This window comes from Lasioglossum baleicum, unplaced genomic scaffold, assembly GCF_051020765.1.
Source record: "Lasioglossum baleicum unplaced genomic scaffold, iyLasBale1 scaffold0144, whole genome shotgun sequence".
Classification (NCBI taxonomy): domain Eukaryota; kingdom Metazoa; phylum Arthropoda; class Insecta; order Hymenoptera; family Halictidae; genus Lasioglossum; species Lasioglossum baleicum.
In genome coordinates, this window is record NW_027469204.1 from 117,928 (window position 1) to 142,716 (window position 24,789).

Below are 24,789 nucleotides of genomic sequence, written 5' to 3' on the forward strand. Positions count from 1 at the left end.
AAGAGATTACTCCTAATCCATCTCAACCAATTATAATAGTTATTATATTAAAACTAATAATTAAAAAATATATGGAAATTAAGAATAATATTACTAAACAAAAAAGTCGTTTAATTAAAAAATTTTTTAAATTTATATAACTAATTCTATATAATAAAATTATTGATCTAATTAATGATACTAAAAATAAAAATACTTTTCTTTTTGAATGTAAATAAATTATAAAATTAAATTTTATATAATTCAATCTAAAAATATTTCATTCTACAATAATAATATTATTAATTAATAAATAATAAAAATTAAAAATTGAAACAAATAAACATAAAAAAAATTAATAAATTCTGTAAATATATAACTTAGTTACAATTTAAAATTAATATTTTATTAATAAAACTAATATTTAAAATTAATATTTTATAATTATTTAAATTAAAATTAAAATTAATTTAAATACAAAGATATTGAAAGGAATTCAATGTATTATTAAAGTAAAATAATTAATTAATTTACCATTTAATAAGTTAAATTTAAAATAATAATTACCATGATTAATAAATGAAAATTCGTAAATCTTAATAAATAATATCAAAATGATATTAATAATAAAACTTTACATTTATAAATTCAACTTATTAATAAAATAATTTCTCTAATTAAATTTATTGAGAATGGAGCAGATCTATTTGAAGAACATAATATAAATCACATTAAAGATATTGAAGGCATTAAGTTAATTAAACCTTTGTTAATTATTAATAAACGTCTATATGTTTGTTTATAAATTATTTCAATTAAATAAAATAATCCAGATGATCTCAATCCATGAGAAATTATTATTATATATCTACCTCAAATACATAAATCAGAAAAAGTTATTATTCCCATTAATATTATTCCCGTATGAATAATGGAAGAAATAGCAACAATTAATTTTATATCTAACTGACGTAAACATATATTCATAAAATTAATATACCTGAAATTCTAAATATGAAAATATAGTTATTTATTTTTAAAAAATAGTATTCAAAAGAAAATATTAATCGTAATAATCCATAACTTCCTAATTTTAAGATAATTGGTGCTAAAATTATTGATTCATAAAAAGGTGCTTCTACATGAGCTTTTAATAACCAAGAATGTATCATATTAATAGGAATTATAACTAAGGATGATAATAATATATAAATAAATATAAATATTGAAATATAATTACTAGTTAATTCTATTGAATTAAAATGTAAGTTATTTTTTATATATAAGCATAAAAGAATAAATAATAATGGCAATGAAAAACATAACGTATAAAATATTAAATAAAATCTTGCTAAAATTCGATTTATAGAATTACCTCAATTTATTGATAATAAAAAAATAATTAATAATCCAGCTACAAATATTAAATAAAAATATAAGTAATTTAAAGAAATAAAAAAAAAATATATATATAAATATCATTATCATATAATTAAATAATGAACATAATTTATATTCATTATTTAAATTTTAAAAAATGAATGAAAAAATTCATAACGTTAAAATTAATAAATTAAAAGAATAAAACCTTAATCTTAAATTTATAATAATGAACCTAAAATTTAATAAATTTAGTTTTATAATTATAATAAAAGTTACTGAAAATAATAAATTAACTTAATTAATTCATAAATTAAATTAACTTTAAATAAACAAGAAATATTAATAATAATATTAGTAATTCATTCATTTAAAAATTTTAATTAATTAATCTAATTAATTTAAATTTTTGATGACCATATATATAATTTAATCTTACTATTAAAGATAATCCTAAAGTTGCTTCTCTTACTGAATAAATTAAATATGTTAAATATATTCATCTATTATTATTACAAATTAAATATATTAATATTGTAAAAGAAATATATTCAATTAAAATTAAAAAATTAATAAATAATTATTAAAATAAAATAATATAATGAATTTAAACACTAAAATAATAATTATAATTTCAACAATTATTATAGTTTAATAAGAACATTAATTTTGCAAATTAATAATAATAATTAATTATCTGATGCTAAATTATATTTTTATATCAATAAAATTCAAAAAAAATTTTAAATAAAATTATTATAGAATCAAAAACTAAGGTTTCAAATAAACAATTTTTTGGAAATTAAATTAAATATCATAATATACATATACATATATATAAATATAATTTATGATAATAATAGATATAATAATATTAAATTTAACATCAGTTAAAAGGGCAACCCCAATTAATAAAAAAATCATTGTAGTTAAAAAATTTAATATTCAAAAATAATAATAATTTTTATAAGGTAAAATTATTATTTATTATATATCTAATATAATTTACTTAAGCTCTAAATTTAACACACTATAATTTGTTGAAATAATTATATTAATTTTAATTTTTAAACATTTACTATATACAATAAAATTATTTCGCAATGAAATTCCTTTCGTACAACTAATTAGTCAAATTATTATTGATAGAAACAGATCTGACTTACGTCGATCTGAACTCGAATCATGTAAGACTTCAAAAGTCGAGAAGACTTAACTTTTAAATTTCTTCATTTAAAATTTATTGTAATTCAACATCGGGGTCGCAATCATCTATATTTATTTGTTATTTAAAGAGATATTACGCTGTTATCCCTAAGGTAATTTACTTTTCTAATTAGTATTGTTATATCAAATATAAATATTCCCTAAAATCAAAGTTTAATAAATATTATAATAGAAAGTTCAATAAATTTACAAATCCTCCCAATTAAATATTAATTTAATAGTATTAATTAAATATATTAAGAATTATTATTAAGTTAATATCAAATTCCATAGGGTCTTATCGTCCCATAATCTAATTTTAGCATTTCAACTAATAATATATATTAATCAATTATAATTGAGACAGTATATATTTCATTCAATCTTTCATTCCATTCTTTAATTAAAAGACAAATGATTATGCTACCTTAGTACAGTCCATATACTGTATCTATTTAAAAATTCAGTCAGCGGATTTGACTTTAAATTAAATTCTAATAGAAATGTTTTTGATAAACAGGAGAATATATATATATATACAATATAAAATTAATTAATGTAATATAATAGTATAAATTTGCGTAACTCCTTAATTATAAATATTATTAATTAATTAAATTTATATTAATAAACAGTTACTAATTTAATCATTATAATAAATTTTTATTAATTTAAAATACTTTTTTGAAATTATTATATTAAATTGTTAAATTTGTATAATTTTAATTTTAAATTATTATATATTTTTTATTAATAATTATTTTTAAATTAATAAAAATAAATAATAATAAATTTAAATTATAATTTATAAATTTATAGTTAGCCCATAAATTTGTAATATAAAAATTTTAAGTATGCATTAATTTATAATTAAAAAAAAATTATATCTAAATTAAATTCAATTTTTTCAAAACTAGATATCAGTAAATTCGATTAACATTTAATTTCTAAATATAAATTTATAATTTTTATTCTACATGATGTTATTTATATATAGCTCATGTACTTTCGAGATAATTAAATATAATTAAATTAAATTAATTAACCCTGATACAAAAGGTACAAAATAAATTTTATTTTATATTATAAAAATTAAATTTCAATCCCTTTACTTACTATATATTTAAATCTAACTAATTCTAAATAAATACTTAAACATTTAATATTAATTATAATTTTAATTGTTATAAATCTATTTATAAATTAAAAAATAATTTATAAATTCAATAATTTTAAATGTAAAATATTTATTTTATAAAAATTTGATTTATAAAAATAAATATTAATTACAAAAATTAATAATTATTAAGTTTAAAATTTTAAGAACTAAAGACACTTCCCAGTACTTTCTCTATGTTACGACGTATTCCATTTATATTGAAATTCACGGGCAATTTGTACATCTTTTTCATTACATTCAGTGTACATAATTATTTATATTTACTGTTAAATCCTCCTTCAAATTAATATTAAATTTAAATTATTCAAAACTAAATATTATTATAACTCATTTTGTCATAAATTTCTCATATTCTGATTTGAATTTATATTGTATCAAATTTTGATAAATTTATAATTTATTATTTACAATAAATCTAGGAATAACATTACATAAAGAAAATATATAAGTATATCTTATTGTGGATTATCAAATTGATAAACAAGTTTTCCTAAATAAATAAAAAGACTGGAATATTATTTAATTTTAATGATTAACATTTAATTATTAAATAATTAATTATTTCTTGTAAAAGGGTACCTTATCCAGGCTTTTAATAAAATTTTTAATATCTACTTAATTAAAAATAAAATTTAAATATAATTTAAAAATTTCATCTAAAAATTATTTATTTCAATAATTGACAAATATAAAATAAACAATTTCAATTGATTTAATTAATTTATAAAAATAGTTTAACCGCTATTGCTGGCTCTAAATTTATCTTTCTCAAAATTAATTTTCAAATCTAATTTTCATTAATTGTTATTGAAATTAAATACTAAAATAAATATTTATTTTGATTATTAAATTTTTTTATATTATACTGATATTTAATATAAACTAAATATAAAATTTATTAGTTTAACTAATTATTAAAGCAATAATAAAATTTTTGTATATTTTGTTAAAAATTCATTGAAATATCGATTTAAAACTTAATTTTAACTTAAAATTGCAAATTTTATATTATAAATTGTAACTAAAGGCCTATTTAAAATTATAAATTTCATTTTATTCTTTTTTATGTAAAAAAAATATTTTATTTATATACTAAAATTTTATGATAATTATTATACTTATAATAAATTTTATTAACAATAATTAAATTAAATTAATAATTATATAAGTTATATTTATTAATATTTATAAATTATAAAGAAATTACTATAAATAATTTATTTTCCATTAATATTAAAGAATTTTTAATATTTACGCCCTTAAATAAATTATTACAAAAAATAATTAATATACCTATAAATGAATAATATTAATAAAACTAAAAAATATTAAAATTAATTATTATTTATTGATTTTATATTCTTAATTAAATAAAATAATTAGTATATCTATAAATATTAATAAACTATATTCATTTTATATTTATTGGTTTTCTGTCACTAATAAAATTAAATAATTAATAAACCTATTAATGTTGAAAATTTTTTAATATTTATATCCTTAAATAAATTATTATGAAGTGATTAATAAACCTATAAATAATATTAAGAGAACTATAAAATATTAAAATAAATTATGATATTTATATATTTTATATTCTTAAATAAATTAAATAAATATTAATCCTATAAAGTATTAAAATAAATTATTATATTTATAGATTTTATATTCTTAAATAAGTTAAATAATTAATAAACCTATAAATACCCAAATTATATTAATTTAATATTAATATTTAATTTAATATTAATATTAAAATTATATTAATTTAATATTTATAGGTTTTGTATCCCTAAATACATTAAATAATTAATAAACCTATTAATATTTAAAAACTTTCTTTTACTTACAGATATTGTATCCTTAAATGAATAAAATAATTAACAAACTAGATTTAATAAATATTTATTTAATATTCGTAGATTTCAATTAATTATTATAACATAATTAATAAACATATAAATAGTAATTAAATTATATTTCAAATCATAATTATTTAATAAACTAATATTATAATTTAATTAAAATTACTTTCTTCTCAACTGAAATAATATAAAATTAATTAGTTGTACTACTCGACTAAAGTAGCATAAAATTATTTACACCATTAAAATAGTGTAAAATTAATTATTTATAATAAATTTATTTATACTACTCGACAAAGATAATATAAAATTAATTGTATATAATAAATTAATTTCTACTACTCGAATAAAATAGTACAAAATTAATTATTTATACTAATAAAATAGTATAAAATTCAGTATTTATAATACATTAATTTGTACTACTCGACTAAAATGATATAAAATTAATTATTTATACTACCTGAATAGTATAAAATTAATTGTTAAACAAATTTCATATAAAATATTATTTTATAATATTAGGTTGGGGAAAAAGAAATCCATTATATTTTCGGTAGATGGCTGTAGTGATCGATATCTCGTAAATTATCGATCAAACAATTTCAAATTTATGCTCGTTGTCAAGGTAACAGTTCGCACTAAAAGAATTCGTTTGCAGTTTTTTGTTTTGTCCATTCAGTTCTGAGTTACACGGCGTTAAAGATGGAAGTCAACAAAGAGAAAATTCGGTACATTTTACAGTTTTTCTTTGATAAGGGCGAAAATGCAAGTCAGGCGGCTGAAAATGTGAATAGTGTTTATGGTCCCGATACTGTAACAGCTAATTACGCGCAATTTTGGTTTCGTCTATTCCGTTCGGGTATTTTTGACGTTAAGGATGCCCCTCGCACAGGCAGGCCCGTCGTCGAAAATGTCGAGAAAGTCACTGAAATCATCGAAGTGGACCGGCATGTTAGTAGTCGTAGCATCGCCAAGGAGTTAAAGATCGACCACAAAACAGTTTTAAACCATTTGCACAAAGCTGGGTTTAAAAAAAAGCTTGATGTTTGGGTGCCACACCAATTAACACCAAAAAACATGATGGATCGAATTTCCATCTGCGAAGCCTTGGCCAAACGTAATGAAATCAACCCATTTCTTAAACGGATGGTGACTGGGGATGAGAAATGGGTCACATACGACAACATTATGCGAAAGCGATCGTGGTCACAGCGCGGTGAAGCAGCTCAGACGGTGGCCAAACCGGGACTAACGGCCAGGAAGGTTCTGCTTTGCGTTTGGTGGGATTGAAAAGGAATCATTTATTACGAGTTGCTTCCATATGGCCAAACATTAAATTCAGACATCTATTGTCAACAACTGGACCGTCTGAAGCGAGCAATTGACCAGAAACGGCCAGAATTGGCCAACAGAAGAGGTGTCGTGTTCCATCAGGACAACGCCAGGCCACACACTTCTATAGTGACTCGTCAGAAACTCCGGGAGCTTGGTTGGGAAGTTCTGATGCATCCACCATACAGTCCGGACCTCGCACCAAGCGATTACCATCTTTTTCTTGCATTGCAAAACTTTTTTAGTGATAAGAAATTGGCATCAATGGAAGAGTGTGAAAATCAATTGCTGGAGTTTTTCGCTAATAAGGACCAAGACTTTTATGAGAGAGGCATAATCAAGCTACCATTAAAATGGCAACAAATTATAGAACAAAATGGTGCATATTTGACCTAAATCGGACAATGCTAAACATGTTAAATAAAGTCTTGAAGTTCACGTAAAAATAATGGATTTCTTTTTCCCCAACCTATTATATCGATAGATTATCAATCTATAAGCTTAATCATTTGCTTATTTATATTTTAAATTTAATAAAATTTGTCAACAGTAGAAATTTTCAATGGATTACGTTTTCATATTATATATGCAATAAAATTAGCCCACCACAATACTAGTCGAAAATATCAATAGAGCAAATTTGACACAATAAAATTTGTTAATAGAAGAAAATTTCAATGGAACAAATTTTCATATTAAATATGCAATAAAATTAGGTCACCACAATACTAGTCGAAAATGTCAATAGATCAAATATTACACAGTAATATTTGTCAACAGTAAAAAATTTCAATAGAACAAATTGTCATATTACATATGCAATAAGATTAGCTCACCACAATACTAGTTGAAAATATCAATAGAGCAAATTATACACAATAATATTTGTCAGCAGCAGATAATTTCAATTAATTCTCGCTATGTATATTAAAGTAGAAGGTCAAACCGTCTGAGAATATTAGCAATTGGTATAGAGTCATTCTTATTACCGAAGAAATACCCTCCCTAGAACCTAACACGCTGTATCCTGCGTCATGCTTAGTGCTCACGGAAACAAATGAGTAGACATTATATCTGAAGCACACTATATTTTCAAATATGAATTAGAAGATTGAGAGTCAAACCGTTCTAGATCGTTACCACCTTCTTTGAGAGTCGAACGGCTGAGTCAGTAACTTTACATGTAGTTGTGATTCCGAGAGTCAAGCCTGGTATTCCTGGAGTAAATTCGTAGAACAGTATTGGTACTTGTTACCTCAATTCACGGTTTGAATATTTAAGTAGAGTGTCAAACCGTTCTAGATCGTTACATATGGGTATGAACTAAACCTCTTTACGAAGGCCTTACCTTCCGATAAGCTAACCCGCTATATCTAGAGTATAGCTTCCTGTTTAGAGAAACACATTAGTATACATTTTAGAGATGGGCGCTTTTATTTCATGAATGGCGTAGGAGACTGAGGGTCAAACCGCTCTAGAACGTACCCACCTTCTTTGAGAGTCGCTCAGATACGCCTATAGCTTCACCTATCCTGCGATTCCCAGAGGCAGACCACGTGTTCGGCGACTTATCCCGCAGTAGAGTATTGGAATTCGACACGCTTCTTCACAATAAAAATATTAAGGAACAGAGATAGCCATTGCAGAACGCTTATTGCAATACAGTCAAACTTTTTACACAAAGCCTTACCTTGCGATAACCTATCCCGCAGTATCGAGAGTATAACTTCGTGTTCAAGGAAGCATAGTATAATACATCTTAGTGACGGCACCCAAAGTTTCATGTGCGTGTTCGCAGACCCAGTGTCAAACATTTCGAGACCGTTACCACCTACATTGAGAATCGAACGGCTATGTCAACAGCTTCACCTATCATGTGATTCAGGGAGCCAAATGAGGTATTCGGCGAGTAATTCTGTTGTTTAGCATGGGCATTAGACACCATATTTCACGGTGTAAATATTAAGATACACAGTCAAACCGTGGTTGCACGTTACGCCTTGGTATAATGTCAAAAGTTTTACCGTTGACCTTACCCTTCCAGAATATAACCTGCTGCATCGAGAGTATAACTTGGTGATCAGTGATACACATTAGCATATATGTTAGTGGCAGGCACCTTAAGTTCATGTATGAATTAGAAGGTCAGGTGTGAAACCGTTCAAGATCGTTACCACCTTCTTTGAGAATCAAACGGCTAATTCAATAGTTTCACGAATCCTGTGATTCCTAGGGTCAAACGAGGTATTCCGGGAGAAAATCCGCTCCACAGTATAGCAGTTGATACCCTATTTCGCAGTCTGAATTGTAAAGCGGAGAGTCTAACCGTGGATGAACGTTGCGTACATTTGTACAGTCACACTCTGTAAACAAAGGCTTAGCTTGCGATAAGCCGACTCGCTGTATTGAGGGTACATCTTTGTATTCAGAGAAGCAAATTATTGTACTCCATTTTATCGGGCACTTTAATTTCATGTATGAATTAGAATGTCGAGGGTCATACTTTTAGAGAATGATTCCACCTTCTTTGGGAGTGGTATGATTAAGTTCATAGCTTCACGTATCCTGCATTAGCGAGAACCAAACCATGTATTCCGGGAGTAAATTCGCTGTAGAGTATTGGCAATAGTCGCTTTAATTCAGGGAATGAATATTAAGGTAGAGACAATCCGTTCGAGTACATTTCCAGTTGGTATACAGTAAAACGTTTTACCGAAGACCTTACTCTCCGCGAACGTTGCCAGCTGTATCGTGAGTGTAACTGCGTGTTCATAGATACAAATTAGTATCAATTTTAGTTCGTAACACCAGAATTACATGTATGAATATGATGATCCAGAGTCATTCCGATGAAGAACATTACGATCCTCTTTCAGTGTCGCACACCTACGTTAATAGCATCACCCATCCTGTGATTCCGAGAGTTAAACAAGGTATTCCTGGTGTAAATCCGCTGAACAGTGCTGGAAATAGATACCATAATTTATGGCTCGAATTTTAATGAACGGGGTCAAACCGATGTAGAGCGATTGCAATTGCTATAGAGTCAAACTCTTTACCGAAGGCCTTACTCTCCGGGAACATCACCCGCTGCGTCGAGAATATAACTTCATATTCAGAGGAAGAAGTTACTATTCATTTCAGTGACGGGGCTCTAACTTCATGTTCGAATGAGAAGATCGAGCGTTATACCGCTCGAGAACGTTGCCATCGTCTGTGAGAGATGATCGGCTAATTGAATAGCTTCAGATATCCCGATAATCAAACTAGGTATTCAGGGAGTAAATGGGCTGAACACTATTGGCAATAGGCAACTTAATTCACGGATTGAATTTTAAGTTATCGTTAAATGCCGTCGATGGTCATAACCAATTCGTATAATGTCATTCTTTTTACCGAGTACCTTACCTGCAGAGAACACTAACCCGCTGCAGGGAGTGTCTTACTCCTTGTTGACGGAAACAAATTAGTGGACATTTCATCAGACGGACACCGCATTTTCATCCGCGAATAGCAAAGCAGAAAGTTCAAACCGTTTGAGAACGTAACCTTCTTTGAGAATACAACGGCTGAGTCAATAGCTTCACTCATCCCGCGATACCGAGAGACAAGCCCGGTATACGGGGAGAAATCAGCAGCACAGTATGGGCATTAGGCACACTATTTCACGGTATTAATATCTGTGTACGGAGACAATTCTTTGTGGAACTTTACCTATTGGTGTAGTGCCAACCTTTTTCTGGCGGCATTACCCTCCGAAATGCTAACCCGCAGTGTCGTGAGTATAACATCTTGCTCAAGGGACAAAATTACAATAAATTTTAATTGAGGGCACCGTAACTTCTTGTTTAAGTTAGAAGATCGATCGCCAAACCGCTGCAGAACGTGACATCCCCCTTTACAAGTCGAACGGGTATATCAGCAGCTTCACCTATCCAATGATTCGAACAGTCAAGTCAGATATTCCGGGAGGAAATCGGCTGAAGAGTTTTGGGAACAGACACCATAATTCACGGTTTGCATGTCAATGTAGGGAGTCAATTCTACTGAGAACGTCACCAATTGTTGTAAAGTCAATCGTTTTACCGTACACCTTACCCTCTGAAAGATTAACCTGCGGTATCTAAAATATAACATCGTGTACAGAGGACGAATTTGTATGCACTTTAGTGACGAACACCCTAATTTTCTGCATGAATCAGGAGATCGATGCCCAAGCAGCTCGAGAACTTTGCCGCCTTCTGAGATTGTCGAACTTCTATGTCCATAGACTCATCCATCCTGCGATTCCGAGAGTCAAGTCCGGTATTCCGGGAACAAATTCGAAGTACAGTATTGGCAATAGACAAATAAATTTTCGGATTAAATACTAACATAGAGATTGGAAACATTGTAGAACGGTAACTACTTGTTAATGATCAAACATTGTACCGGATTCATTACCCGCCGAGAACCTAACCCACTGCAGCAAGTGTCTTCCTTAGTGTTCAAGGAAACTAATTTGTAGACCCCGTAACAGATGGACACTTGAATTGCATGTATCATTAGGAAGATGGAGAGTCAAATTGTCCGAGAAAGTTACAAACACTTATGAGAGTCGCATGTCTATGCCAATAGCTTCACCTTTCCTGTGATTTCGAGAGTAAAACAAGGCACTCCGGGAGTAAACCCGCCTTACACCATTGGTAATAGACACATTAATTCACGGTTTGAATATTAAAATACATCGTCACACCGAGTGAGAATGTTACTAATTCATATAAAGTCAAACGTTTTACCGAATGCCTGGCCGTCCGAGAAGCTAACCCGCCGTTTCGAGTGTATACCTACGTGTTTACAGAAACACATTAGCATACAATTCAGTAATGCCACCTTAAATTCATGTATGAAATAGAAGATCAAGGGTCAAACCGTTGCAGAACGTTGCCACTTTCAGTGAGAAACGAGTGGTTAAGTCAATAGTTCCGCGTATCCTGCGATTCCGGGAGTCAAACCAGGTATTCCGAGAGCAAATCAACTGAACAGTATTGGCAATAGACTCCTTAATTTACGGTTTGAATATTAAAGCTGGCCGTTAAGCGGCTGTAGATCATTACCAATTCGTGTGGGGTAAACTTCTTACAGAGTGCCTTATTATCCGATACACTGACCAGCTGTATCGAGAGTGTAGCTCCGCGATCAGAGGTACGAACTAGTATCCAATTTAGTGACGAGCACCTTAATTTCATGTATGAATTAGAATATCGATGGTCAAGTCGTTCGAGAACGTCACCACCTATTTTAGTGTCGAACGGCTAAGTCAGTAGCATCACATATCCTGAGATTCTGAGAGTCAAACCAGGTTATCCTGGAGTAAATTCGCTGAAAAGTATTGACAATAGACGCCGTTATTCACGATTTGAATATTAAAGCAGAGAGACAAACCGTCGGAGGTCATAACCAATTCATATAAAGTCATTCTTTTTATCCGAATACATTACCTGCCGAGAATATTAACCTGCTGTAGCGAGAGTCTTGCTCGTTGTTGACGGAAACAAATTAGTGGACCGTTTAGCAGACGGGCACCGTATTTTCATGCACGAATAGCAGTACCGAAAGTCAAAACGTTCAAGAACTTTATCGCCGTCTCTGAGAATAGAACGGCTGTGACAACAGGTTCACCCATCTTGTGATTCCGAGCGTCAATCCACGAGTTCCTGGAGTAAATCCGCTGAACAGTATTGACAATAGACACATTAATTCAGGGCTTGAATACAGAAGCATACAGCCAAGCCGTTGTAGAACGTTACACATTGGTAAGGAGCCAAACACTTTGCCGATAGCCACACCCTCGGTGACGATATCCCGCCGTATCGAGAGTATAACTTCGTATTCATAGGCAGAAGGTAGTAATGATTCTTGTGACGGGTACTTTAACTTCATGTCCGAATCAGAAGGTGCAGGGACTAACCGCTCGAAAACGTTGCAGCTTCTGTGAGAGTCGAACGTCTGAGTCAATTGCTCCACCTATCCTGTGATTCCGTGTGTACATCTGGGTATTCCGAAAGCAAATCCGCTGAAGAGTACTGACAATGAACACCTTAATTTACGGTTTAAATAGTAATATAGATATTCGAAACATCGCAGAACGGTACCGACTGGTATATGGTCAAATTTTGTACCGGACACATTGCCTTCCAAAAACCTAAGCAGTTGTAGCGAGTGTCCTGCATACTACCTCACGGAATCAAATTAGTAGACATTTTAAAGAGACGGACACCTTATTTTCGTGTGTGAATAGAATAATCTAGAGACAAGCAGTTCGAGAACGTTTCCACCACTGTGAGAGTCGAGCGGATAAGTCAATAGCTTCATCTATCCAGAGATTCAGCCGGACAAACCAGGTATTCCTGGAGTAAATCCGCTGAAGATTATAGCCAATAGACACTTTAATTCGCGGACTGAATATTAAAATAGGGCGTCACACTACGTGAAAACGATACCAATGCGCATAAAGTCACACCTTTCACCGAATGCCATTCCTTCCGAGATCTTAACCCGCTGTAGCGTGTATCCTGCATAATGTGCAGTGAAACAAATTAGTAGATATCTTAACGGACGAGCAACACAGGTTTGTGTGTAAATATATATATCGGAGGCCAAAGCGTTCGTGATCGGTACCATCGTCTGTGAGATACGAACGGCAAAGACTGTTGCCTCACCTATCCAGTGAGTATGACAGTCAAACCTCGTATTGCTGGAGTAAATCCGCTCATCAGTATTGCCAATAGACACAATAATTGACCATTTGAATATTTAAGTAGAGCGTGAAACCGTTTGAGACACTCACCAATTGGTATAAAATCAAACCATTTACCGAAGACCATACCCAACCAGAAACAAAATCCACTGTATCGAGAGTATAATATCATGTTGATGGAAACAAGTTAGTACACACATAACTGACGGCCACCTTAATTTCATGTATGAATTAGAATATTGAGCGTCAAACCCTTTGTGAACGTATCCAATTGTTATAAAGTCAATCATTTTACAGAAGGTCGTACCTTCCACGAACCTCACCCGCTGTAGCGAGAATATGACTTCATATTCGTGGAAGCGTAGAAGATCGATCGTCAAACCGTTCAAGAACGGCACCCCCATCATTGACGGTCGGGCGTTTAAGTCAGTAGCTTCGTTTGTCCTGTGATTCCGAGAGCAATGCCAGACATTCCTGGAATAATCCGCTGAACAGTATTGGCAATAGACAGCATATTTCACTATAAGAGCATTAAATCTGAGCATCAAACCGTTGTGGAGCATTACCTATTCGTATAGAGTCAAACGTTTTACCGAAGAGCTAACCTTCCGTGAATCTAACCCTCTGTATCGAGAGTATAACTTCGTGATCAGAGAAGCAAGTTCGTATACATTTTGGTGATGGCTACGTAAGTATCATATGAGAATTCGATGATCCAGGGAAAAACGGTTCGAGAATGTGTCCACCTTCCTTGAGATTGGAACAGCTAACAGTATAGATTCTTTGAGAGTGGATCGGGCAAGTCAGTAGCTTCAGCTATTCTGGGCCTCCAAGAGTGACACCGTGTATTCCAGCTGTAAATACGCTCAACAGTTATGGCAATAGACACCTTCATTCACGCTATGAATATTAAAGTAGAGAGTCGAACCGCGGAAGTGCGTAACGTATTTGTATAGAGTCAAACTCTTTCTCGATGGCCTAACCCGCTGTATAGAGCGTATAACACCGTGTTCAGTATAACAAATTACACAACATTCTATTGGCGGGTACCGCAACTTCATGTATGAATATGATGATCGAGCGTCAATCCGTTAGAGAACGGTATCACCTACCTTGAATGTCACATTTCTAAGTCAATAGCTGCACCTATCCCTTAATGACGAGAGACAATTCAGGTGTAGCAGGAGTAAATGATTGACGGTTGGTCTCAAACAGTTTGACGCTTTACTTTTCTATTCAAACCGTGAATTAATGTGCCTATTGGCAGCACTGTCCAGCGGATTTACTCCAGGAATACCTGATTTGCCTCTCGGATCCACAGCATAGGTGAAGCTATTGACTTAGCCGTTTGTATGTCATAGAGGGTGGTAACGGTCTGGAACGGTTTGACCATCGATTTTCAAATATATACATAAAATTAATGTGCTCGTCGCTAAAATGTCTACTAATTCGTTCCTGTGAACCCGACGAAAGACAACCGCTATAACGAGATAGGTTCATGTAAGGTATGGTCATGCGAAAGAAAAATATCTTTATACAAATTGGTAATGTTCTCCGATGGATAGACCCTCTAAATTAATATTCATACCGTGAATTATGGTGTCAGATTCTATTACTTTACAGCGGGTTGACTCCCGGAATAACTGGCTTGACTCTCGGAATCCCAGGATGGGCGAAGCTGTTGAATCAGCCATTCGGATCTCAAAGAAGGTGGAAACGTTCTCGAGCTGTCTATCACTCGATCTTCTGAATTATGCATGAATTTATTTTTCCGTCCCTAATTTGTGTACGTATGTGTCACCCTAAACACGTAGCTATACCTTCAACGCGGCGGGATAGCTTCTCCGATTGTAAGGTATTCTGTAGAACGTTTGACTTTGTAGCAATTAATAACGTTCTCACAAGGGGTGACGCTGTATTTTAATATTCACTACGCGAATTAAGGTGTATGTTACCGATTCTGTACAGCGCATTTACTACCGGAATATCTCGTTTGACTTTCGGAGTCACAGGATAGGTGAAACTATTGAATTAGCCGTTCGAATCTCAAAGTAAGAGGTAACGTTCTCGAACGGTTTGACGCTCGATCTTCGAATTCACACATGAAATTAAGGGCGCCGTCACTAAAATGTATACTACTTCCTACCACTGGACATGGTGTCATATTCCCGCTGGAGCTGATAAGTTTTTCGGAGGGTAAGGCATTCTGTAAGATGTTTAACCCTACACGAATAGGTAATGTTCTACAACGGATTGACGCTCTACTTAAATATTAAAACCGTGGGTTAATTCGTCTATTGCCAATACTGTGCTGCGGATTTACTCCCTGAATACCTCGTTTGACTCTCGGAATCCAAGCATAGTTGAAGCTATTGACTTAGGCGTATGCCTTTGAAAGAAGTTGATAACATTATCGCAGCGTTTGACCATCGACCTTCTGATTCATGAATGAAATTAAGTTGCCCGACACTAAAATTTATACTATTATGCTTATCTGACCATGACGTTATACTCTCGATACAGCGGGATATTTTCTCGGAAGTTACGGCCTTCGTAACAAGGTTTGACTTCAAACAAACTGGTAAATTTCGCAAGCGTTATCATGTTCCACTTTAATACTCAAACCGACAATTAAGGTCCCTGTGTCTATAACTGTTCCGCGGATTTACACCCGGTATACCTGGTTTAACTCTAGGAATCGCAGGATGGGTCAAGCTATTGACTTAGCCGTTCGCCTCTCAGAGAAGGTGGTATCGTTCTCGAGCGACTTCAACCTCGAACTTCTTATTCATGCATGAATTTAAGGTGCCGTCACTAAATTGTATATTAATGTGTTACCCTATGCACGTAGCTATACTCTCGACACGGCTGGTTAGCTCCTCGGATGTTAAGGTCATCGGTACAGTGTTCGACTTTATACCAATTGGCATTGCTTTCAAACGGTTTGACGCTTTACTTTTTTATTCAAACCGTGAATTATGGTGCTTATTGGCAATACCGTACGGCGCATTTCGATCCGGTAATACTCATTCAGTGAATTATGGTATCCACTGCCAATATTGTACCGCGGAATTACTCCTGGAATATCTGGCTTAGCTCTAGGAATCGCAGAATGGGTGAAGCTATTGACTTAGGCTGACGCCTCTCACAGATGGTGGTAAAGTTCTCGAGGGATTCGATCCCCGATATTATAATTAATATATGAAGATAAGGTGCCAGTCATTAAAATCTATTTTAATTTGTTCCTATGAGCAGGATGATATACTCTCGATACAGCGGGTTAGCTTCTCGGCAGGTAAGGCCTTCGGTTCGTTTCACTCCAAACGAACAGGTAACGTTCTACAACGGCTGGACTCTGTAGTTTAATATTTATACCGTGAAGCAGAGTGTCTAATGCCAATACTGTGGAGAAGATATACTCCCGGAAATCCTTATTTGACAGCGGGAATCACAGAATAGGTGAAGCTATTGACCTCGACGATCGAATCTCAAGGAGGATGGTATCATTCGCGAACGGTTTGACGCTAGACCTTCTGATTCATACAGGAATCTAAGTTGCTCGTCAAAAAAATGAATACTAATTTACTTCTTGAATCACGAAGTTACACTCTCGGTTTAGAGGAATCGTTCCGCGGATGGTATGGATTTCCGTAAGAAGTTTGACCATATTCCAATTGGTAACGTTAACCGACTGTTGGACTCTCTACATTAAAATTCATACCGTGAAGAAGCGTGTCTAGTGCCGATACTGGGCAGCGAGTTTTGTCACGGATTGCCTACTCTCGGAACCATTGGATAGGTGATACCATTGACATAGCCCTTGGACTATCAATGTAGGTGGTAACGTTCTGGAATGGTTTGACATTCGATTTTCTATTTCATACTTGAAATTAGTGTGCCCGTTACAAAAATGAAAACTAGTTTGCATCTCTGAGCACGAAGTAATAATCTCGATACAGCGGGTCAGGTGCACGGACAGTAAGGCCTTCCGTTAGAAGATTGATCATATACATATTCGATCTGTTCACCGTGGGTTTGACTGTCCACCTCAATACTAATACCGTTTGATTAAGCACGTTTATTGCTACCGCTGATCAGATGATTTACACTTGGAATGACTGGCTTGAGTATCGTAATCAAAGAACAAGTGAAGCTCTTGACTCAGCCGTTAGACTCTCAAAGGAGGTGGTAACGATTTCGAAGAGTTTGATGCCCGATCTGCTAATTCATACATGAGGTTCAGGTGCCCGTCTGCTAAATCTTAGTTACACTCAGTACCACGATACATCGGGTTATGTTCTCGGAAGGTAGGGTATGTGTTGTAGAGGATGACGTTATATCAACTGGTAACGATCTCCTGCGGTTTTATTCTGTACTTTAATATTCATGCAGTGAGTTGAGGTGTGTTTTGCCAATACTGGTCAGCGAATTTACTCCTATAATACCTGATTTGCCTTTCGGAATCACACGATAGCTGCAGCTAGTGACATAGATGTGCGACTTTCAAAGATGTTGATAACATTGTCGAACGGTTTGCCTTTCGATCTTCTTATTCATGCATGAAATGATGGTGCCCGTTGCTTCAATTAACAGCAATTTGTTTCTGCGAACCAGAAGATCTACCCACGATACAGGTGGTTATGCTCTCGGAAGATAAAGTGTCCGGTATGGAGTATGATCGATCTACAAATTAGTTACGTTCACAAGCGGCGTGACGCTATACATAGATATAGAATCTGTGAAATAAGGTATCCATTGCCAATACTGTTCAGCGGATGAACATCTGTGAAACCTGGTATTGCTCTCGGAATCGTAGGATAGGTGAAGCTATTGACTCAGCCGTTCGACACTCAAGCAAGGCGGTAACGTTCTTCAATGGTTTGACTCCCGATATTCTTATTCATACATGCAATTATGATGCCCGGCACTATTAGAAATAATAGCTTGTTTCTCTGAACACCAATTTAGACTTTCGATACAGAGGGTTAGATTTTCGCAGGGTAAGGTATTTGATGAATCGTTTGACTTTATACCAACCGGTTACGTTTTCAAACGGTTTGGTGCTCCACATTAATATTCAAACCGAAAATTAACGTGTCCATTGAAGATTGTGTACAGCGCATTGACTCCAGGATGTCCTGGCCACTCCCTCAGCATCACAGGATAGGTGCAGCTGTTTGTTTAGCAGTTGTGTGCTGAAATATGCTGGGATTGTTGCAGGACGGTTTGACTCTCGATCTTTCTATCCATATATGAAAATAAGGTGCGCGTCACTAAAATGATTACTAATTCGTTCCTCTGAACACGATGGTATACCCTCGATACAGTGGCTTAGTTTTTCGGAGTGTAATGATTTCGGTAAATGGTTTGACTTTATTGTAATTGGCAACGTTCTCACACGGTGTGACGCTCGATTTAAATAGCTTAATCCGCGAATTGTGTTTTCAATTGCCAATACTGCTCAGCAGATTTACTCCTGGAATACCTGGCTTGACTCTTGGAATAAGAACCTTAGGTGAAGCACTTGACTCAGCAGTTCGGCGCCCAAAGGCGGTTGTAACGTTCTCAAATGGATTGACCCTCAATCTTCTGATTCATACATGATATTAATTCGTCCGTCACTGAAATGTATGCAAATTTGCTTCTCTGAATGCGAAGATGTAATCTCGAAGCAGGGGGTTTGCTACTGGGATACTAAGGCCTTCGGTAAAATGCTCGAGTATACACCAATGGGGAACGTTCCACAACGTTTCCACTCTGTGCATTAATATACGAGCCGTAAATTAATGTATCTATTGCTAATTCAATTCGGCGGATTTACGCCCGGCCTACCTGTTTTAAGTCTCCGAATCACAGTGTAGGTGAAGCTATACACTTTGCCGTTCTATTCTCAAAGAAGATGGCAACGTTCTCGAACGGTTTGGCCATCGATATTGTAATTCATTCATGTATTCATGGCACCGTCATTAAAGTCTATTTTAATGTGTATCCCCAAACCCGTAGCTATACCCTCGGTACAGCGGGTTAGCTTCTCGAACGGCAAGGCATTCGGTGAAACGTTTGACTTTATAGCAATTAGTATCGTTTCCACACGGTGTGCAGCATTATTTTAATATTTACATCGCGAATCAAAGTACCTATTTCCATTGCTGAACACGGCATTTACTCCTCGTTATACCGTTGGACTTCATAATAATTGGTAACGTTCTAAAACAGTTAGACGCTCTATTTTAATATTCAAACCGTGAACTTAGGTGTCCATTACCAGTACTGTTCTGCCGATTTACTCCAGGAATACCTGGTTTTACTCTCGGAATCGTTGGATGGGTTATGCTATTGACGTAGCCGATCGTATCTGACAGAAGGTGGTAACGTCCTCGAAGGATTTGATCTCCGATATTCTAATTCATACACGAGATTAAGGCGCTTGTCACTGAAATGAAGACTAGTTTCTATCTCTGATCACGAAGTTAGACTGTTGTACTGCGAGTTAGCTCCTGCGAAGGTAAGGACATGTGTATACTGTTTGAGACTATACCAATTGTCATCCCCCCAAAACGCTGCGACGCACTTCTTTAATATTCAATCCGTGAATTAAGGTGTCAAATGCCAACACTCCTCAGCGAATTTACTCTATGTTACCCCGTGTTGTCTCTCGGAACCACGGAATAGGTGAAGCGATTGACTTAGCCGTTCGAATCTCACAGAAGGTGCTAACGTTCTCGAACGGTTTGACATTCGATTTTCTAATCCAAACATGGAATTAGGCTGCCCGTCACTAAAATCATTACTAATTTTGTACACTGAACACGAAGTAATACTCTCAATGAAGCGGGTGAGGTTCGCGGAAGCTACGGCATTCGGTAGAACGTTTGACTTTACAAAAATTGGTGACTATCACAAACGGTTTGACGCTCTATTTTAATATTCAAACTGTGAATTAAGGTGCCTATTGGCAATACCCTTCAGCGGATTTACTCTCGAAATACCAGCTTTCGCTCACGGAATCAAAGCACAGAGTGCACTATGGACTTGGCCGATCGAATAACAAAGAGGGCGGAAACTTACACGAACAGCATGACCCATGATCTAATTCATATATAAAGTTAAGGTGCCGTCACTGAAATGTACACTTTCTTTCTCTGAACACGAAGATATACTCTGGATACAGCGGGTTAACTTCTGAGATGGAGAGGCCTTCAGTTAAAAGTTGAGCTGTGCAGCAATAGGTCACGATCGACAACAATTTGGCAGTATGCTTTAATATTTATAACGTGAAATAGAGTCCTTACTGCCCATACTGATGGGCCATTCAGTACCACTCAATTTTCAAAGGAGGTGGTAACGATCTCGCACGGTTTCACCATCGATCTTGTAATTCATTCATGAAATTTGGTGCTGGCCAACAAAATGTGTATCAGTTTGTATCCCTCAATACTGATTTATTCTCTCGATACAGAGGGTTAGTTTGTCGGAAGGTATGGTCTTCGGTAAAACGTTTGGCTTTATACCAACCGGTAACGATCTCGAACAGTTTGGCGCCCTACAGTAATAGTCATACCTTGAATTTTGGTGCCCATTGATTATAGTGTACAGCGGATTGACCCCTGGAATACTTTGTTTCACCATCGGTATAACAGGATACATGAAGATATTGTCTCAGCTGTTCGACTCTTCAAGAAGGTATGATCGTTTTCGAAGAGCGTGACTCTCGATAATTCTGTTCGTACTTGAAGATAAGATTTGCTTCTGCTATAATGTCTACTAATTTGCTTCCGACTGCACTATGCATGACACTTGCTGCAGCAGCGAAGGACCTTAGAAGGCATGGTATCGGGTAAAATCTTGTCTTTATACCATTTGGTAATGTTCTCCGGCGGATTGACCTTCCACTTTAATATTCAAATCGCGAATTAAGTTGCCGATTGCCAATACTGTTCAGCCGATTTACTCCCGGAATACCTAGTTTGACTATCGGAATCTCTGAGTAGGTGAAGCTATTCACTTAGCCGTTCGTCTCTCACAGAAGATGGCAACGATATCGAGCGGTATAACACTCGATTTTCTAATTCGAACATGAAGTTAAAGCCCGTCACAGAAATGAAAACTAACTACTTCCTCTGAATACGAATTTATATTCTCGACGCAGCGGGTGATGTTCCCGGAATGTAAGGCCCTTGATGAAAAGTATGACTCTATACCAATTCTTAACCTTCTACATATGTTTCACTTTGCACTATGGATTGACTGTCGGAGTCACAGGTAAGGTGTACCTATTAACATAGCCTTTCGAATCGCAAAAAAGGTGATAGCGTTCTCGAACAGTTATCCTGTCGATCTTCCAATCAGCACGTGAAATAAGGGTGCCCGTCGCTAAGATGTAAACTAATGTGTTTTTCTGACCACAAAGTTATACTCTCGATACAGCGGGTTTGGTTCAAGGTAGGTAAGGTTTTCTTATAAAAAGCTTGACTCCACATCAACAGGTAAAGTTCTACAATGGTTTGGCGCTCCATCTTAATATTCATACTATGAATTAAGTTGTCCGTTAAATGTATTGTACAGCGTATTATTTTGCAGAATACCTGGTTTGCCTCTCGGAAACTCTGGATTGGCGAAGCTTTTGACTTAGACGGTCGAGGCTCGAAAATGATGGTAACGTTTCTGATTGAGTTGACACTCAATCTTCTAATTCATACATGAAATATACTTGCCCGTCACTGAAATGTACACTAATTTGCTTCTCTGAATACGAAGATATACACTCGGTATAGCGGGTTATGTTCTATGAAGGTAATGTATTGGTTAAAAAGAAGGACTCTATAGCAATTAATAATGGTCTCCGACGGATTGACACTCTACTACAATAATCATACCTGGAATTAAGGTGTTTGCTGCCAATACTGTTCAGTGGATTAGTCCCGAAATACCTGGTATGTCTCACTGATTCACAGGATAGGTGAAGTTATTGACATAGCCGTTCGTGTCTCATACGTGGTGGTAACGTTCTCGATCGGTTTGGCCCCCTGTCTTGTAATTTATACAAGAAGTTAACGTGCCCTCAACTAAAATGTATACAGATTTCTTCCTCTGAACAAGAAGTAATACCCTCGATATAATGCTTTATGCTTCAAAGGGTAAGAGATTCAGTTAAACGTTTGACTTTTTTCCAAATGGCAACGTTCTCAATCAGATTAGCTGTGAACTTTAATATTTATACCGTGAAATAGGGTGCCCGATGCCAATAGCTATGCGTGGAATTACTCGCGGAATACATGGTTTGACTGTCCGAATCACTGGATTGGTGAAGCTATTAACTTAGCCGTTCGTCTCTGACAGAAGGTGGCATCGTTCTTGAACGGTTTGACCCTCGACCTTCTCTGTCATGTATGAACTTTCGGTGACGTCAGGAAACAGTAGACTAAAGTGTTTCCATTAACACGTTGCTATACTCTCGAAACAGCGGATTAGCAAGGCGAACGGTATGGCATTCAGTAAAACGATTGACTTTATCGCAATTACTAACGTTCCCTCACGTTGTGACGCTCGATATTAATATTCATACTGCGAATTAAAGTGTCCGTTGCAGTAGTGCACAGCGGTTTGACTGCCGGAATGCCATGTTTAACCACCGGAATCACAGGATTGGTGTAGCTATATATCTGAAGTTCAGCTCTCGACGAAGGTGGTAACGTTGTGGAACGGATTGACACTCAATCATCTAATTAATTCATGAAATTACGGTGCTCGTCACTAAAATGTTTAATAATTGTTTGCCTAAACACGTAGCTACAATCACGATACGACGTGTTAGATTATTGGACGGTTAAGGCCATCGGTAAAGTGTTTGACTTGCTACCAATTGACAGGGCTCTCAAACGGTTTGACGTTTTAATTTTCTACTCAAACCGTGTATCAGAGAGCCTAATGGCAATACTTATCAGTGGATTTACTCCAGCAATACCTGGTCTGACTCTCCGAATCTCAGCATAGGTGATGTTGTTCACTTAGCCGTTCGTCTCTCATAGAAGGTGGCAACGCTGTCGAACCGTTTGCCCTTCGAGCTTCTAATACATGCATTAAATTAAGGTGCTCGTCACTAAAGGGTACACTAGTTCGTGCCTCTGGACACGTCTTTATACCCTCGATACAGCTGGTTAGCTTCTCGGATGGTAAGGCAATCGGTATTGAGTATGCCTTTGTATCAATTGGTAACGTTCTCAAACGGTTTGACTATCTACTTTAATATTCCTGCAGTGAATTAATGAGTCCATTACCAATACTGTTCAGCCGATTTACTCCTTTAATGCCAATTTTAACTCTTCGAACATCAACTGTGTGTGAAGCTGTTGACTCAGCCGTTCGACTCTAAATGAATGTGGTAACGATCTAGAATTGTTTGACACCCGATATTCTAATTCATACATGAAATTAAGATGCCCCTCTCTAAACTGCCTACTTATATGTTTCCATGAACACTAAGCAAGACACTCCATACAGAAGGTTTGTCTCCTCGAAAGGTAATGCTTTCGGTATAAAGTTTGACCGTTTGCGAATAGGTAAGGTCGTACAACAGTTCGATGCTCTACGTTGATATGCGTACCGTGAATGAAGGTGTCTATTGCCAATACAGTTCATCGGATTTAGACCCAGTATACCTAGTTTGACTCTAGGAATCTCGGGATTGATGTCGCTATTGATTTAGCCGATCGATTCTCTTAGGAGGTGGAAACATTCTCGAGCGGTTTGACCTTCCACCTATGTATTTCATTATTGAAATTAGAATGGCCGTGACTAAAATGTATACTAATTTGCTTCCCTGATCACGGTGCTATACTCTCGATACAGCGGGTCAGTCTTTCGGAGGGTGAGGCACTCTGCAAGTGGTTTCGCCCTACACGAATATGTAACGTTCTACAACGGCGTGGCAGCCAGCATTAATATTCAAACCCTGTATTGAGGTGTCTATTGCCAATTCTATATAGCAGGTTTACACCAGGAACACGTGGCTTAACCCTCCGAATCACAGGTTAGGTGTAGCTGTTGACTCAGCCGCTCGAACCTCATAAATTGCGGTACTGTTCTCGAACGGCTTGACCCTCGAT

General features: G+C 34.7%; 1 pseudogene; it reads right to left on the bottom strand.

The window, feature by feature from the left end:
• Positions 1-627: 627 nt before the first annotated feature.
• LOC143220049 (NADH-ubiquinone oxidoreductase chain 4 pseudogene) lies at positions 628-9,362 on the bottom strand (annotated as a pseudogene).
• Positions 9,363-24,789: the final 15,427 nt, after the last annotated feature.